This window comes from Urocampus carinirostris, chromosome 15 (genome assembly GCF_059441175.1).
Source record: "Urocampus carinirostris isolate Australia breed hairy pipefish chromosome 15, RoL_Ucar_1.0, whole genome shotgun sequence".
In the NCBI taxonomy this organism is placed as follows: domain Eukaryota; kingdom Metazoa; phylum Chordata; class Actinopteri; order Syngnathiformes; family Syngnathidae; genus Urocampus; species Urocampus carinirostris.
Window position 1 is genome coordinate 2,005,389 of NC_142363.1, and position 19,917 is coordinate 2,025,305.

Below are 19,917 nucleotides of genomic sequence, written 5' to 3' on the forward strand. Positions count from 1 at the left end.
ATCACGGCCAGAAATTTCTGACTTTGAGGCGGACGCTACAGGACGCATTGAGATCGCCATTCAGACGAGTTACGGCAGTGCATAACACGAGGTCGGAAATTCGTGCGCGGGTGGCAGCACGAAAAAAAATTTGCGCTGTCCAATTCTTGAGAGCGCGTGGACACAGCCTTTCACGAGTTTATCGAGGCTGGACCGCGGCCGTAAACTTCTGGCCGTGAAGCAGAAGTCGTTGGGCGCTGTTGGACGTTTTGAGACCGCCATATAGACGAGGTAGAGCAGTGCTTTACTCGCGGTCGGAAATTTTCACGTGGTTGGCCGCGTTCAAAACTTTTGAGCTGCTCAAAAGTTTGAGCACGTGTTAAACCGCGTGCTGCACACGTGGTCAACACGAGGTAATGACGCGGGAATGACGCGGAACGACGTGCTCTGGCCACGGCCAGGGCGTAGTTACACATGGGTAGGACGGGAAATTTCAGCGGGTAATCGTGGGCGGAGCATGGTAATAGCATGTTCTGCGCCTGTATCGCGGTGTTTATTACGTGAAATTAGCGTGTTACGCGTGTGACAGTCAAACGCCTTTCCCCGCGTATATACAGCGCGATTTGCCGAGCACACCATTGTGCTCGTGACGTCAAGGGGGTGAACATGGATCACCGTCAGCGTAGTTTCTCTTCATTTCGAATAAATATTTCGGTGCATTAACAATGGTCGTAGCAAAGCTGTGATGCTAGGTCCTTAGCTTGGCCTTTTGGCTTTGATGCTAGGTCCTTAGCTTGGCCTTGAACTTTGTTTTTTGATTTTTGCAATCCGGAGATGGAATAAGAGCTTGCTCTGTCCACTCCACGCATCGGCCCGGTATTGCAGTACCTCCGGGAACGGTGCATTCGCAATGATCGCAGCAAGGCTTTAGGGCTAGGACCTTAGCTTGGCCTTTTGGCTGGGAGTAAGTGTCCCGGCTCCTAGGCTTTGTAGCGTACTATGAACTGACCGATAACGGATAATGGATAATGAATAACGAAGATAGAACAATAACCCTTAAAAACCCCTTTTGGCCGAGAGTAAGAGTCCCGGCTCCTAAGCTTTGTAACGTGTTATGAACTGATCGATAATGAATAATTAGAAAAATAGATAAAACAATTACCCTCATTAAACCCCTCCCCATCAGCGTAGTGATCTAGTCTTGACATTTCTTTTCAAGATAATAAAATAAATATGATGCCATAGCTTGAAATCTTGATATTCACGGGACTGTGTCAAGAGCGTTTATGAATTCTACAGCCCGACAAATACATTCCTGCCGAGATTTGCATTTCCTCGCTTCTCCAACTGTTTATACCTCGTTTTATCTCACTTATAGGAAATGTAATGGCGAACATATAACCAAATTCACTTCGTCTTGCAATCGTTGGGAATGTAATACAACATAATCCTTTCCGTCTTTATTTTTATTGTGAACGTAATCGAACGGTAAATCCTTCCCCCCTCGCGTGAACGCGCATTCTGCTGCGCTTTCATCAGAAGCGATCGTATTCTATATTAAACGCTTATTAAAACAATAAAGCAAGCTAATTATAATAATTGGGAGATCCCAGTCTATATAACGCGTTTATTTAAACAATAAAGTGCGATCGTATTCTACAAAATGCGTTTGTTAACGCGGATGAAAAGGTCAAAAGCGATCGCAGCAGAATGCGCGTTCACGCGAGGGTGTGGGGGGGTCGGTGTGTTGCGTAGGAGTCGGATTTGGGCACAACACCGGCTCGGGAGCTTTTATACCCGTGGTCCACACGAGAAAATGACGCAGAAATGAAGCGATGAGGAAGCGGAACAGTCGCCGGCGTCTTTTTTCCGGCCATACCACAGACGAACGGCGGGTTGTCAAATTTTGCGCATTTTCCATCCCGGGCAACCACGGGCAAAAAAAAACGCAAAATTTTAGCCGTGATTCAGCCGCAAATGTCTGTGTGACCGGCCCCTTAATGAGGATTAGCGACAGTTGGTTCTAACAAACGTGGGTGCAGAAAATCCTAAAAATAGCTATCCCTGATCCATGATGGTGCTTTAATCTATTTTGGTCACGTAAAGGTGGTAATGGATCTGTTAAAACAGTACAAAACATTTCATATATTTCATGAATGATAACCTTTTCAACTTCCAATCAGAATTTTAATTCTAAAGCTTAAACCTAATGGATGTGGCAACTGATGACAGGGCAAACAAGTGTTTTACCTATTGCAGATTTGGATTGATGGATGGATGGATATACCGGAGCCATATACCCCTTGTGGGAGGTGGCCAGATTCAAGAACACTGTCTCATTCTTGACTTTTTCTGGGAGATTGATACAGAGGAGGGGATTCCCAGCTTCCATGATTAACCCAACCGAGTTGTTGCAACACCTATCATTGGGAGTCATTAGGTGCCTAAACCCCCCAATATCAACCCCTAACGCCGTGTACCAAGTAGGGAGGCAACAGGTAACAATTTTGTCTTAGGTATGACTTGGCAGGGGCTTTAACCAGGGACCTCCCAGGATATTTAAGTTATCAAATTTCCTGTTACATACATCAAATGTATTTTTCTGACAAGTGTGTGTGTGTGTGTGTGTGTGTGTGTGCGTGCGCGCGTGTGTGTGTGTGTGTGTGTGTGTGTGTGTGTGTGTGTGTGTGTGTGTGTGTGTGTGTGTGTGTTTAATATAATATATGATCTTTAAATATGCCTGTGGGGGAGCAAACCCTTACCAAAAAGAACAGCCTTGAGAAGGATCGGCGCCGCTAGATTGTACTTGCCCAAGACACACCGCAGGAGTGGTTAGTGCTCCAATGATTAAGGGATCCGAGGACTCTAAATTGGTACATTCCAGTGTCTCCCAACTTGCCAGTCACCTTGTTGCAGTATTTTAGTAGGATTCAGGCAATAGGAACAATGAAATGCAATGCAAACAGATTGAATGAGACCAAAGGTGAGCGATCGCATTGTTCTCAGCAGTAATAATCTGACCGGCCTTATCTTGGTACTCTTTTTACTTCTATGCCCAACAAAGAGGGCGGTTAAGTTCAACCTACTCACTGCAGACTTAATGATTCTGCTCACCGTGAACGCCATTTCCAGGCTGGGGAAATGATTGACAGATTGTATCCATGGTCTCATGGGGACATCCCTCTTCTGTCTAAGGCAAAAATTAGAGAACAGCAGGAGCTTAATCACATATTTGCAAAGAACTCTGTCAAGAGGACAGGAAGAATGATGAATGAGAAAATTATGAGAACAAAGAATCGCAGGGTGAGTCACATCGGAGCATGCGGACAATCTTAGGAATGGCTCTGAGACACATTTATATGTGCGCAGACTCACTGTAGTTATTGACAAACGTGCAAAGGAAATGGGTCTGCGGTACGATTGAAGTGCAAAGGAAAAGCTTCTTAAATTCCATTTTTACAGTGGGGATGCTATTTACACCACTACCCCTACCAAACACACATACATACACGGACATCTCAACTCGCTGGTGCTCTCAAAGCACTCAGTCTGATATAAGAGTGAAAACCCAGCAGCAGAGTCAGAGGTTTCCTGATCTTAGGCTATGTACAGCATAAGCGCTCAACAGCAGCAGGGGGTAGGCAAAATGAGTGACAGATGACTACCGTGCACGATCCATCTATCTATCTACCTTGGTCATATCCCTAAAGAGGGGTGACCGACAGCAAGACAAACACACACAATAAAAGAAAACAAAAGGGAAATAATAGCAAAAAAAAAACACACAAAAATGTTTGGACCATGGCCAACCAAATTGCCCAAACACCCAAACAAGTTAGGCACCTCGGCACCTAAGTTGGTCATGCTTTCGTCAGTCCGGATGAAACGGGACACCAGAAAGCGGCCATGTCACCCGGGACAGGGTGACACAACACACTCTTTGTTCAACAGCAGGGCCCGACAGCTTTCACTGTTTTACCCCTGCCGCATCACACGGGTGCCCAGCCCATCCTTAAGAACGCGTCCATAATCCCACTATCCTTTCACAACACCTCTCCACTCCTTTCTATCACCAACAAGAGCTCTAGCTTCCATTATATTTAGACCTCTTTCCTGCAGTGCACTCATAACACCATCCATCCACGTCAATCGCGGCCTTCCTCTTGGTCTCCTTTCACTTACTTCTGCGTGCGCGATACTAAGGCAAAATAGCTCAAACGGATGCCTGTAAGACCATTTTTCTGCTGATTGGATGTGAGGAGGTTCAATATGAATTTTTAAAATTGTTAAATTAGTGTATAAATACAGCAATCCCTCGTCCCCAAAAAGTTCCGAAAATGTACTGCGATAGTCAAAACCTGTGAAGTTGAAACATGTATTTAGTTATCAGATATCAGTAACATAATATGTACGACTGCAATAAAATAACTATTATAGAGCTACAAATAAAAAAACAGAACACATAAATGCGATTGGCTGGCAACCAGTTCAGGGTGTCCCCTGCCCACTGCCTGGAGATGGCTGGGATGGGCTCCAGCCCCCCCGCGACCCTAATGAGGATAAGCGGTACGGCTAATGAGATGAGAGATGAGATAATTTCAGTTGAATAATGAGTGATTAGTCCTCATTGTCATTATACAAAATGCATCAAAATTGAGGAGCTTCTCTTTTCAGTGTAAGAAAGTGATGTAGAGAGCAGCTCAACGCTAGCCTTTGGAATCCTCGAAATGGCCCAGGTCAATGTGATTATTACAATACAAAATGTCAAGAATGAAGCGGCTTCAAACAAGTTGTAGTTTTAGGTCATCTGTTTCATGGGTAACGGATCTACAAATAATATATTGTACTGCACTTTATAAACGTTTTTTCTTTTGTTTTGTAATTTAAGTACTGTTCAATTATCATTTTAAAAATTATTTTTCTGCTATTTTGCTGCTATAAATTCTTTTGCTCGAATATTGATTCCAAAAACAGGTGGAAATGATTTCCATACCCTTTTCCTTTTTTTTTTTTTTTTTACTTCAGAAGATATTTTTTCACCATCATGTAAACAATATTAGAAATTAAGATTGTGCAGTAAAAATGCTTTTACCTTCCTGTTGGTGTTTTGTGGACATCATGGCTTCGAGAGAAACTGGTAAATATATTTGCACGTATGTAATTTAGGTTTGTCAAGCTGTTTTACATACATACACAACTTAGACTGCAACGTTATTGACAGGCGGGCACAGGCAGTATATGGGCGTGGCTACCTTTTATCCAATTAGAATGCAGAGAGCAATACATGATGAAAATCCGTGAGGTTGTTAAACTGCGAAAAGCAAATCACAATACAGTGCGGGATTACTGTACACGGAAATAAGACATGAAATGGAATATCTCATCCTGAAAAACACACAATATATCATTTTTAAAGTATTTTCTTTGGCATTTTTATTCTATTGTGAGAATAGGGTTGCCAACACATTTCATATAAATCCCTTCTCAACCAATAATTTATGGACATTAATACCTTCGTTCGGAACAAGATGACATGGTACAGCTCTTGTTGTTGGCATTTGAAAACAGCCCCTGCTTTCCGATATCTAATGTGGCATTAGTCGCTGATGCCGTTAATGCGACCAATGCCATTAAAGTGGTTAAGCCGCTAATGCTAATTGCGGCTAGCGAAAGGGTCAGCAAAAATGCTACTGTGGTTTGAGCAAGATTAGGGCTGCAGCAACGAATCAATAAAATTATTTATTGCTCTTTATCTGTTTTTGTTTTGTACGGTAAGTCTAAATGCAATATGATCTTTGGATAAGGTTGTAGAAAAAGAGTATCTTGCACATTTTCAGGTGTATAGCAAACATTCGTATGTATATGTGTTTATTGTTATGTTGTTTTTTTATTATAGAACATTCTGTTGTTTTGTGCATTACTTTCCCATCTGACCAAAACTTACATTTTTGAAAAATCTGATTAATCGATTAGAAGAAAGAATAATCGACCGATTCATAAATTCTTAAAATAATTGTTGAAGCCCAAGACAAGATACATAACCAAGTCAGTATGGAGATTGCAATATGTACCGTAAATTCCAGACAACATGCTGCCACTTTTTTGCTACATATTAAACAACGCGGCTTTAAATACTGCAGCTTTCTCTTTTTACTCTTTTTTTTTTCGTGGCGGCACTGAGATAAACAGTGAGCTGCTCTTTCCCAAACACAAGCACTTTAAATATGAAACATCGCGGTGACGTTTGGAAATGTTTGACACTCTTTTAAAAAGAGAAATGAGTCAATGTTTTTTGCCAACATTATTTATACAATCCAAAACGGGAGGTTTAACAAAACAGGAGGTTTAAAATACTTTATCGAATATTTATAAGCTAACCAATTCATATTGAAAAAAAATGCGAGACTTTTTCTTTGTCATTGGCTTCAAAGTCAGGTCGCTGAAGTTTCCTTTAATCCTCGAGGAACAATAACAAGTGAATGCAATTTGACAACCACCATTGACAACACAAAGACTACCTCCAAGTTTGTGTTACATTCTGGCTCTATTCTTCACAGTATGGTTGCCCTGGCACTGTCTTCCAGAAATATAGGGCTGACATTTAAAGGCAAAATCGCCCTCATCTTTGCCGTTGCTGCAACGTCAAATTTCCCATGCTGTCGCTGCGAGATGTGCGGCTGGCTTAAAATGTTAGAAATGTAAATTAGTTTTAAATCTGGTGTGGCTTGTACAAAGACAAAATTGAGTTTTGTTCTATTTGAGCATTAGCTCAGTCTGTAGCCACTGTATCTTTTACAAGGGTCTCAAACCCAATTGAGTTGGGGGCCCTGAAGCTCTGATCCGGGTGAGGTTGGGCCAGATGGGGTTTTCCATAAAACATTGCGCTGTTCTTAAAAAGACAGCGTTTTATGTTTGTCCACTAGAATTCAAAAGAAAAAGGACATTTAATTATATATTTCATTAGTATATTCCAATTATTTTCCGAGCTAATGCATTGTGAAGACAGTCTGTTTCCTTTTTGGCTTCCCGAGCTCTGACCATCGTGTAAAGTAAACCAGCACCAGTTTTTCTGGAGAATGGCTAGGCGTTGTGTCACAGGTGGGTGCAGCAATGGTACAACAAATGTCAAGCAACCAAAATGGGGCAAACTGGCAAAAGTAACACAAAGAGCTAACATGGGCTAAACCAGTTGGGACACGGCAGGCTAGCGGTCTGCCATCAAGGACGAACCTGTACCGATCGGCAAAAAAAACCAGGAGGTTGGATGAGAGAAAACATGCAGTAAGCAGCCAGCATAAACGCGACCCAAAAACAAAACAATACAACAGCAACAGACACGAACCCAGCAGGGAGAAAAAACATTGAGCACGGCAGGCTGGCCAGCTACACGCTCATGAGGACCTATCTGGACAATATTATATTAATTGCAAGACAAGCAGCAAAAACACAAGAGGAAAAGTCAAAATCACATACCTACAATGAGGCGAAGTCAGAAAAGGAATGCACGCTGTACACGATGGCAGGTAAATTATTGCAAACAACTCGGGCAAAACAGTCCGCTGATTTGCTGATTACTACAATCGACGTCTGTTTTTCAACAGGATGCGCCATTTCTTTTTCTTCTTGATGTCATCAGGTTACGTCGCAGCTCCAGGGGATATGAGTTCAAACTGTCTACTTTGAAAATTAATTTCTCAATTTTCGTGGCCCATGGAATATTTTGGAACATATCTGCATTATTGTGGGGAGGAACACTTTGTGGCCAAATTGAAGAAGAAGGGTCGTTTATAGTCCCTTCAAAAGTAGTAAGGTACGTCTGTGTTTTTTCTTTTTCTGTTGTTCCGTTTTTGGTGGCACGGCAGAATACAGCGACATCTGGTGTGAATATGATTCACACTGTCCCTTTATTTTTCATATTAAGGCGGGGGCTTCAGACTTATATCCTGAGGGCCGCGAGTTTGAGACCCCTGCTTACATTGTGCAGCTGCTTGCCCAGCCAAATTACTTGTGTCTACTGTCCAATGCACCACTGAGTGTCTGCCTCCAAGTGTGGTGCACTAGTATACCGCCCTCTGGCTTAAGTGCTGCAATAGTGGCTTGAAGAGCCCTCGACTGGAGCAGGGCCTTCAGAGCAGCCTCTGAACCTGGAAGAAGAGAGTGTTCGAGAGAAACAAGGCAGACCACTAACACTACACACACATTCACACAAACATTTATTCCAAGGCTATTCTTGTGTTTGTGAGCAGACACCAATGTAGACGTGCATGCTCCATGCGCTCAAACGCACAAAGCCTCCTTTCACACAGCCTGCTTCACATGTAAAACAGTACCTCCAGCTGAGTGCTTTTTTCTGAGCTGTCGATTTCAGAGGAGAGAGACTCGAGCCGAAGTATTGGGAGCATCAAGTTTGTCTTGCTGTCAGTGATTGGGGGCTGAATGGCAAAATGGCCTTGCTGGAAGGTCCTGCAATATCTTATTTATAAAGATCTTCTCATTGTAAATCCAGGTTTACATTAGAAACATTCCATACAGGTAAAAAAAACTCAAAAGTTGAGAAAATACAGAGGTATTTTTTTAACATAATAGAAAAGATGTATTCTGTATATCAATGTTCTTCAACCTTTTTTGACCCAAAATATACCTTTTTCATTATAGAACATTGGTTTTCTTATTCAAAGCTTAAATGATCATGTTGCCTAAATTGACAGCATAAGGTTTTGCTTAACATTTGTGCTCATGGGGTTCAGGGGGTAATTATGGAAAATAATGTTGCCATCATTTTGTTTTTTCTTTTTTTTTCAAGTTGTTTTTCAAGTTTTACAATATTTTTTTTTATCTTGGTGTTTGTAGAAAAACAGTAAAAAAAAAATAAAACTATTACTATAATAGAACAAAAATATCTGCTCGCGGAATATTTTTTTACTACGTTCTAACTTTTTTAATTAGTAAAAAAAATAATTATGAATTACAATTGGGTAAATATGTGCAAGATTAGCGTTCCTGTGGATCCTTGAAAAGTCTTAAAAGGCATTGAATTCATTTTTCTAAAAATAAGGCCTTAATTGGTATTAAAATGTCTTGAATCCAATTTTCATGAGTCTTACATTTTGAACACATTAATACGATTGAGGTTGAGTAATATTTATCAGTTATCTTTTTTAATAATTCACCAATTTACATCCTTGGCAGCATCACATGTCCACAATAACGGAACTATAAATGTGCGTGATTTGGTTTCAGTCAGGCCATTTGCATGACTTAGATCTACCCACAATACACATAGCAACTTAAGACGTTTACTTTTGTCACGTGTCGGAGTGGAAGGGGGCTGTCACGATGCATTGTGCCATGGAGGACCGGACCAGAACGGAGGCAGGACGCAGGAAGGGAGAACTCATATGCGTTGACGATCATAAGTTTTATTTAACAAAATAAAAGTCGCCCAATACTCCGGGACCAAAACAGAACAATACAGAGTTCCTCCGGCACGAACTCAACAGGACAAGGCATAACAGACGGAAAATGTTTAAACCTAAAACAGGACAAGGCATAACAGACCTGGGATTGTGTAATGAGCCAGCGCCCGCCAATCCCAAAATCCAGCCTTTAATAGCAGACCAGCAATCAGCTGATCTGCTGCAGCTGAGTTCGGGGGCGCGGCAGACTGGTAGCCATGGCGACCGTGACAACTTTGGACCATGGCAAAGGGTAAATTTTATGAGAAGTGGCTGTAAGACGAAAAAATGTTCACCATGACTAAAAGCTGTGCCAGGTTATGTGCACAAGGCACAAATTTGTGTGTGCAAGACATACTTGTGTATTATTTTTTGTTCCGTGTGTTTCAATTGTTTAATTTTGGTTGATGACCTATTCTGACATTTGATTTTGAAAAGGAATTTAAAAAGCCTCAAAAATCTTGAATTTAACTTGCCTTAAACTGTAGAAATCAAAAAAGCTATATTTTCCAGTAGAAGTAACTTTTTGCAATGTTATTTTTTCTGTTATTTCTTATTTTGGTAAAATTTTATATATATATATCATATATATAATATATGATATATATATATACCGCAGCCATATCCCCCTAGTGGGAGGTGGCTAGAGTCATTCCTGACTCTTTTTGGGTGATTGATATAGAGGAGGGGATTCCCAGCTCCTCGCTCAACCCAGCTGAGGTGTTGGGAGTCATTAGGTGACCAAACCCCCCAATTCCAACCCCTAATGCTGAACGCCAAGCAGGGAGGCAACGGGTACCAATGTTGAAGTCTTAGGTATGACTCGGCCGAGGCTTGAACATCAACCTCCCAGTCTCGGGGCGGGCGCCATACCCCCAAGGCCACCGAGCTGGTAACGTAAGAACATAATATTTAAAATCGCAAGATTTTATTCTCAATGTTTTTTTTTTTTTGCAGTGCAATCTAAACTAGGCTCATGAAACATGATGTGTTCTTAAATATGCTGTACTACATCATAAGCAGACAAATTGTATATGAATAAATGGGAATCCACTGACATCTACTGATATGGATGACTTTGGGTTACTCGGGTGATCACCAGGAGAAAGCAAAGATTGAGACACTTTTTTTGAAAAATATTATTAGGAAATATGAACTAAGAGTTCCTCAAAAAAGGCCAGTCTCCAAGTACCACTCTGTGAAGATTTTTGACATTCTAGCCTAACATTCTTTGATCTCATTTCGCTCTTTTAGTCTTTAGTACATGAGACATTTTTTTATCTCTTTGCAAAAAATGTTTGTAATCGATGACAATAAAAACAGTCTATTCTATTTTTCTTCTAGAAATTTAATATAAAATTCAGGTTGGCGTCATTTCTCCATGATTGATTGATTGATCAATAATTCTAAATTGAGAACACACATTTTAATAGTCCTCTTTTACCGTGTTTGTTGCAGTTACATCTTGTTTTTGTGCATGTATTTTGAATGTACCCTTGTGAGTGTTACAAGTTACACTGTAGATTCCACAAGATGCTGCAATAAATTAATCATGAGTAAATCTGTGATGCATGAATAATGCATGGGAGAAGAGGTAAAAACAACAGAAAAGAAAAGAGAGCTGTTATTATTTGTTAATAACACACCCTTGAGAATGACTAACTAGATCTCATTACTGCGAGACATGTTGGAATGCATACGGGCCCGTACTGGCCGTCAGTGCAAAACACGGGCAGGTGTTTCTTTATGCTACGTGATTATTTTTACCTGAGAATCCTGCCGTTGCCTAGCAATGTGTAATTACATCCCACACTCTAGCAGTGAATGATTAGACGTGATGATGGATGGGTTAACGTGGTCAGCGCGGGATGCCTTGGTGCAAAGCTAATTACACCCGCATACATGTGTCATAAACCTTATACATGTGATGGCCCTCACGGCCGTTCGCCGTTGGTGTGGGACCAGCACGATGAAATTGTGTGCATCAACATCAACTGCTGAGCGATGTTAAGGTAACACAAATCTAGATCAACCCCTTACGTTCAGACGGCGCAACTATTGATAAACATGTGTCTGCACACCGCAGCAGTCAATGAAATACATCCTGTCACACATCATTAGTAAGCTTTAATCTTTAGAATTCTAAATTGACTCATTAAAGAAACATCACAATCAGTCTGAAACAAGATACCAGAAAACCAAAAAGCTAGTTTATCTCACCAGTCATGTCCTCTGGCAGTCATCAAATAAGTTAAGAATCAACAAAAATGGCTCTGTTACATCCAGGACAGTCCAGAGAATCCTTCCGTGTAAAATATTTACTCTAAAACACACGATGACGCTGACAGATCAAAACAAATCCACCTAAAGGAATCTCTGCAAAATTTGACCTTCATCATTGTGATCGATCTGTTTCGCCACAAAACTTCTGTTTACAAATAAACAGACTCTTAAAATTATTCCCAATGTTGCCGTTAGTCCTTTTGACTGACTCCACTCTCAGCCAATAGCAGGCTTTTTTCACGGCCCACAGCCTACATTAGCCTATAAGGGCCTGTATTGATGAAAGGGAGAACGTCTTTTTTAGCTTTGAATATCTCAAGCCAGTAGTAACCAATTCAAATGATGATTTGCTCACTGGTTAGCCAATTATATTCCAACATAATTGTATGCCATTTTCCGGGGGTGCATTCAAATCGAGCCGAGAATAAATGTGCGTAAATGCTACCTGGGATCAATTTTTAAAGGGTTATCATCACTTGCAAGTATGCACAATCATTGATAAACTTCTGGAAAGAGAAGTTGTTGGAGCTATATGTTAATATAACTCCATTGCTGGCAAAAATATTCAGGCCAAGACATTTATAAAGTTTAAAACTACTTCGCGAATGAAGTGAGCCCGACCTGGCCGCCATCTTGGTTGGTCGCCCAGGCCGAACTGACCACATCCGGAACAGTAGGCGTGGTTTATTGAAAGGTCGCACATGCGCAGTGAATGGATGGAGTCGCGCATATATATTAAATTACATACAATAGATAAACATTAAAAACGTATTAAAAACAATGGAATGAGAACGAAAATATGGATCTTTGAAACGTGACCATGTGTGTGTGTGTAATGATTACTTGCATATTGAAAATAGAAAAACAGGTTAAACAAGTTGATTTTATAGCATAGGAGTCTGAGCAATACACAACTAAAAGTTGCCTACTTTACAGAAGTCAAACTTTTACAATTCTTTAAAAATGTCTAAAAAATTGGCCAAAGTAAAATACACAGTTGCAGAATTTTTATTGTTGTAAATCCGTCATCTCCAAAACAGTGACAAACAATGTTTATTTGATTAGATTGTGATCAAATTTAACAGGATATTGTGTAACAATTTAAGCTATTGTCTCATCTGTCTTCCAGCTAAGATGCCCATGCTACACTCATTTGCAGGCATTTGATTCATAAAAAAATCCAGATGAAAATTAAGAGCTTCTATTTCTGTTTGTTCCAACTCAGGATACTCAATGTAATACTTCAAGTGAATGTTTTAGTTGGGACAATACTTCAGAATCTTACCTTTCAAGTCTCCAAATGGTTCAAGAAGAGCATTTCATTTACTTCGGGTACGCCTTTTGGATACAGATTTTAGGCAAATTCTACAGGAACGTTCCTGCAGCACACTAGAAAGTTCTCCATGCACATTGGTTTAAAAACACTATTGTAGGGATGTCCAACAACACTCATCCCCTATCACCCCGTTAAAAAAAAAACAACAACTTGAGAATAATCTTGAAGCGTGGCATGGCGGATGGGTGGTTAGTGGCAACCCCATGGTGCGGCGGTTCAGGGTTCATTTTTTCATTTAAACAATATGAGTAAAACTATTCTCTCAAAGACCAACTGGTAACTGTCCAATATGATTTATGGATGTAGGACTGGCAATACAAAATGTGATTTAGTTAATTTGCCATTTTTCAAAACAGCAATCTAAAATCATGCTAAATCGGAAACTAATTTAAGCGATTAATTTGGTCCACTTAAAGTTGATGCTGATAAAAAAATATATATTTTGCACAAGTGGTTGACATTCAATTGTGGTCAAGGCACAAGCTACGCACGGGTATTTTTCCCACAAGCTATGAATGTTTAATTCATGTTAAGAGATTTTAAATTCTCTGCAACCCTTCTGAGGATAAGCAGTGCAGAAGATGGATGGATGAATTTTAAATGTATTTTTGTTTTCAGGATGTTTTCAAAGGATATATTATGTATTTTTTAAATTATGTTTTATTGGATTAGGTCTATTGTTTTGTCCCAAATAAAATGAAAAGTTACAATCACCCTTATTATCACCCATATATACTATTTTGCCCATAATACCAAGATCTATGTGATCAATTTTACAGTGGGACCTCGGTTATCGCGGTAAATGGGGACCAAAACCACCCGCGAAAAGTGAAAATCCGCTAAGTGGCGACACCCCTTCAAAAATGCTTAAAAAAAAACCAATAATAATATATTGTTTTAATTATTTTATTTTATTATTTTTTTGACCTGCGAAGCTCTGAACCCGCGAACGTGGAACCACGAAGTAGCGACGCCCCTTCAAAAATGCTTAAAAAAAAATAATAATAATAATTATAATAATTTGATTTTGTTATTATTTTTTAGGCCCGCGAAGCTCTGAACCCGCGAACGTTGAACCGCGAAGTAGCGAGGTCCCACTGTATTTTATACCATGGGCCTGTAAATATTTAATCACAGGACGTAACTGGCCCTCGAGCCAGACTTTGGACATGTATGATTTATGTGAACAATAAGCAAAAATACACAAACCATCATATATACATACATTTTCTTTAATTTTTAAAAGCATTTTACATAAGATGAGTGATTATCCACCTTCTTGCCACTGCGGGTAACCCCAAAAACCTTGTGAAAGGCTGGGGGCGGAAAAAGGGGGGAAAGTGCAGTTTTCTGCTTAGTAACATACTTTTTTGGTTGCACTACACAATAAAGCAACATTTAGCGGTCAAATGTTAAACAGTGATCAAAGACCTCTTACTGACACGCACAATTTACACTAGCATTTTAAGCGTGTGGGAAAATAATACAATATTTTGTGTTTGCATGTGTGTCATGGTAAGTTGTTCTAGCTGACCAAAACAAGCATATTATTATTCTACCTCGAAAACAATCGTCATCTTTTTCTATGGCGCAAATTAGAGGTAAGAAAAGCTACTGGACTAGTTCTAGGTTTGGTAAGTAGCAAAATTAATGAAAATTTCACTTGGTTGAAAGGTTGAAATCCCATTTTGCTTAAATTTAGGTCAGAGGTTATCCTTTTTTGTACTTGTCCATCCCCTAAGATACCTAATCTCTCACATTAGAAATTCACACAAAGTGAAGACTTTTCATTTGTGTTTGTAAAACACATTTTCTCTGCAACGTACAGTAGGCACAATTTTGATGCCCACTTGTGCATACACTGCGAATGTGGGTGTTTGCACATGCAGCAGGCTTCTTTCTGGCCGCCTTGCCACAACTGCAGCTGAAGCTGTGGGCTGAGTAATTGCCTGTCTTCATAGGGACAGCACAGACGCGAGCTAAAAGTCAAGTGTTCCCTTCCTGCCATGGGCCTCATTTAGATTCCACGTAGCTTGCTAGCCTGCTAGTGCCAGCCTTGGATTTGTATTATTCATGGCTTGACAGATAGATCTCACTAAAAGCATTGGAAGCAGTCCAGGTGGTGACAACGCGAAGGCGAGACGTCATTACACTTCTTGCTCAGAAGAAGAGGATGGCTCATGGCCATATAAAGGATTTTTTGGAAATTAAAAGATAGTGACAATAACATTTTTACAAAAAGTACAGCAAATTATTTCGTGTGAGGAAAAAGAAGTGTACCGGGTAATGGCCTGAGAAAGCAAATCAGACAAATAATCCAAAGTGTAGTTTTAGCTGAATCAGTGAAAAATTTTACTCCCAGTTAAGTTTATCTGAAAGTAACTAACGATACGGTCAAATTTCACGTTATTAGAATTTAATGTGTTATAATCAGTGCTGGCTAAGCTTGCCAACACGCTCATAATCGATTAGAAAAACTAGACGTTCGAGCCTTCAGTAAGTGCAATAACAGTTCTTAACAGAGGGAAGGACATTTTATGTTTGTGGTATCTGTACTTAGCAGTATCAACTCAAGGCTTCTATGTCAAGTCTGAAAACATGCGGTACTTTATATCATAAATATTATGTAAGATGGTTAATTTACACCGGTGCTTCTCCATTTTTCTTCTGTCACGCAGGGTGGCTGGGCTCTACCTTTAGGGATAAGGTGAGAAACTTGGTCATTCGCGAGGGACCCATAGTAAAGCCTCTGCTCCGCCACATTGAGAGGAGCAAGTCGAGGTGGTTTAGGCATCTGTTAAGGAAGCCTCTTGGACGCCTCCCTCGGGAGATGTTCTGGGCATGTCCCACCGGCAGGAGGCCCCGGGGTCGACCCAGGACACGCTGAAGAGACAACGTCTCTAGGCTGGACTGGGAACACCTCGGGATCCTCTCAGATGAGCTGGATGAAGAGGTTGGGGGTAGGGGAGGTCTGTGCTTCCATGCTGAGGCTCCTGCCCCCGCAAGCCAACCCCAGATAGGTGGAAGAAAATGGATGGATGGATGGATAAAATAACTGAAAACCAATGAATCCGTTACCGGCCTCCTAAAAAGATCCAAGTTAACCCTACAATAAAACACATTTTGTGATCACTAAAAAAAACAGATAATTATTGAACATAAAAATGTAGTGATAGGATCAATATGACGATCATAAAATTGTTTTAAGGCCATGCCCTCCACTGAAGGAGTGCAGGACCAGGTGTGTTTGGCAGGGAAACACACCCTTTAACTGGACAAGCGGATGCTGGAGGTGAGTGGTCTCAAGCTGTCTGTAGTAAGTGTGTATAGAAATCCTCATTATTTAAATTTATTATCATATGTCAGGCAAGATTTTTGCTCGAAAGACATGTCGTATCTCAAATGTTTGTATCTCGAGTAGTACGTATTTAGAGGGGACTCTAGATATTCATTCTTCTTTCTTTTTTATTATGTATGACTTTATTTTAGTGTATCGACAGACTGCACATTAAACAATAAAGACAGAGCACATAAAGGAAGCTTACAGAGGAAAGAGATGAGGGGAAAGCTGCAACAATCCGCCCCCATCAAACTTCTCTCAGTCCCCATGTGCAGAAAAAGATAAGGTCGCATTAATCAAAATATGCCACTAACTGTGCCAACAACACATGTCTGTGCCATCACCCACCCCCTGTGTGGTATCTGTCACCTTAATGTAAATTTCCTTATTTAACTTATGTCTAAAAAGAGGCTGTGTGTAGGTTGGATCTGTCACTTCTGTAATTACCTTGAGGTTCATTCATCTTGGTTGCGAGACAATTGTTACCATGTCAACAAGTGACGGTGATGAAAAGAATTAGCTTCTTTTAGGGCTGCGACTAACTATTACGTTTCTCATCGATTCACTGGTCGGATTTCTTTTCTGATTAATCGACGAATCGAATTTCTTAAAGACATTTTTAATTTCTTCCGCTTTATCCAAATATTGAAGTGTTGAAGTAATAGAAAAATACTGCGAAAAATAAAAGAGTATTCTATACTATAAAAACGTTAAAAAAATCCAAGTGATTGTCAATTAACTTGACATTAAACAAAGATACATACAAATAAATGCCTGCAAATACGTAAGATATTCTTTTCCTCCTATCTTATACAAAGATCGTATTGTATTTGGACTTATCATACAAAACCAAAAAAGAAAGAGCAATACATTCCATTTTGTGGGTAGGAAATATTTTTATCCCCCAAAAAATTATCAAAAATGAAAAGCCACTTTTCAAAATGTTGTCAACAAAATAGTTTTTTTCGGGGTGTGTGTTAAATCTTTGAATATGATAAACATTTCCAAAATGAAAATTATTTATAATATGCTTAAGAATAAGCCGCTTGTGTGGAGTCAGACATTTCATTTTTAATATTTTCATTTTACTTAATTTGTTTTATGTACTTGTTTTCTGATTATTTCTTTCTTTGTACTTCTGCAGCACTTTCTGTTCCCTTGTTTCATGATGAAACAGTCAAACACAACAAAGTTGAAACGTTAATGCCGCCCTGGTTTATTCCTGGACGCTGGTTATTTCAGCTGAAAATGAAAATCTCCATTCTGATCCCTGAATAAAGGCTTAAAACACAATTCTATTTAACAGCTTATGAATGACCTATATTTCATTTTGACAATATCTGTGTTTCTTCATTTTTCTCATGTTGAGGTTTTTGGGTTTTTCCTTGCACTCATGTTGCTTTTAGATCACGGGATGGTGTAATAATAGTCTGTTTTTTGCAATAATTTGATCTGTGCAGCCCTATGAGAATCTTTGTGATAAAGGGCTATACAAATAAACATGACTTGACTTGAGTTCCTTAGAGTGTGTAGAAGTCCAAAATTGTTGAAGATAGAAAGCATCTGCCTCTGCATTTTGGACTCGGCTGCAGTTGGCCCAGAATGTTTTGTTGACATGACAGCTTGTAGGGAAGTTTGAATTTGAAAAATTGTGCGTACTTAATTTAGGTTCAACAAGCTGTTTTACGAATGTGTACATGTGAGGCCGCAACATTATTGACTCAAAGGCAGACACGGGAAGAAAGGGTGATTGTTTAGCCAATCATTATGCAGAACATAATGACTATCAGTAAAAGAATGTCAACTCCAAATGTTTAGAATAGAATAGAATAGAATATACCTTTATTGTCATTGTTACAAAATGGGTTAACATATTGTGACAACGAAATTGGGCATGACACTCCAGTTTTACACATTCACAATGAGGTATGAGCCAAGAAGATAAAGGAACAGAGAAGATAAGGTTATAAAACAAGGGGGATAAGGCTATAGTTATAATTTACATGGTATTTACACAAGAAATGTCGGCATGTGGGATGTTACATACAGTGTTGTCGTGATACCGTTGGTATCGTAAGGGTTGTGCAATATTGCATTTGGTGCAAAGTCATCATAGTGCAAAAAATAGTCAGCATATGCATTGGTGCAAACATAGACAACATAGTGCAGAAAAAAGGAAATGGTCAGACATTGTGCAAGGTGAGCAGTAAACGTAGTGCAGTCGACATGTGCAAGAACATAGACATTAGTACCATTATATACGTATGAGGTAGTGTTGGCACAAGTTTTCAGGTTTTTTGTGCTGTGTCTGTTTTGAGCAGTGAACAAACATACGTAGTTTAGCTTTGTTTTTCAGTATTGAGCTTTATCATTCAGCCTATATTCATAAACTATCCTACATTATATAATAAGGTTGACAAAGGATCATTTCGAAACACAACACAATTACATGCCTGCCAACACTATTGTTTTACGAGTTTGACTACCGCTTTGGCCCCAGACTATCGCTTACCTAGATTGACAACAACGAAACAAAAATTACTCAAGACTAGTATTTTCGTTTACGGCTGCTTTATTTTGAAGCAAGACTAAGTCTTTGTGTGTGATTAAACCGCTATCACGAGATTTCCGTTTTGGTAAAGGTTTTCCATTTTCAGTTTAATATTCTGGAGACGGATGGTGTTTTGTGCGTGAAAATAAAGTACACGTTAAAATATACATTTTTAATGTCAAAAGGTTGGCATGCATTCATTTATTCACAAAAAAATGGGAAAAAATATTTACATATTTGGCATTGAACTTGTTAACTGACTCATCTGAACACTTAAGTAAATGCAGTTTTACACCTGAACCAACTCACCACACTATACAAAATCAATACTGCCTTCGAGTAGCTGGAGAGAGTATTTGGTTTAAATATAATTCCTAACTTTTGATGGAAACAACCTTGATACTGACATATTTTGTGACAACCTCAATAACGTATGTTGCGCCGGATTAAATGATTCAGTGGGCCGGATCCGTCCCGTGGGCCAAATGTTTGACATGCCTGCTATAAATTCTAAATGTTTAACTCTTAGCTGAATTGTATTTAAAACATATGTGACCGTGCCGTGTATGTGTGTTATTTCAATGTTGCGCCTGATCCATGCACTGTGTTTACTCGGCTCCAACTCCTTTGCAGAGGAGGGAAAGTCTTTGACAGTGATGCAATTTAGTTGGCAGCAGCGTGAGGACAGGTCTGGGGCCGAGGGTTTTGGGAGGTCCATTGGTCGCAGGTCAGGATCTGAAAAGCCTTGAGCGTGCCCTAAGCAGCCGCTCGCCCGTCGCATAAATCCCTCCGTCCTCCGCACCCCCTCTCGCTCCTGGAAACACCTGGCACACGCCATACTCACAGCACATGATCTGTTATAAGAAGGGATTGGGTTGCTGTAGGGAGGCTATAACACCACCTGTTTATCTGACGATAGTTAGCATTGAAAAATAGAGGATATTTTTCAGTGTAATCAATACTATGGATAAAC

The 19,917-nt window shown here is 39.8% G+C and overlaps 1 protein-coding gene and 1 pseudogene across 5 annotated transcripts in view; both read left to right on the forward strand.

The window, feature by feature from the left end:
• The window catches only part of myt1lb (myelin transcription factor 1-like, b), a 249,930-nt gene that overhangs the window by 100,153 nt on the left and 129,860 nt on the right, over positions 1 to 19,917 (forward strand). The gene's annotated exons all lie outside the window — the stretch shown is intronic.
• On the forward strand, positions 736 to 889 carry LOC148351308 (U2 spliceosomal RNA; annotated as a pseudogene).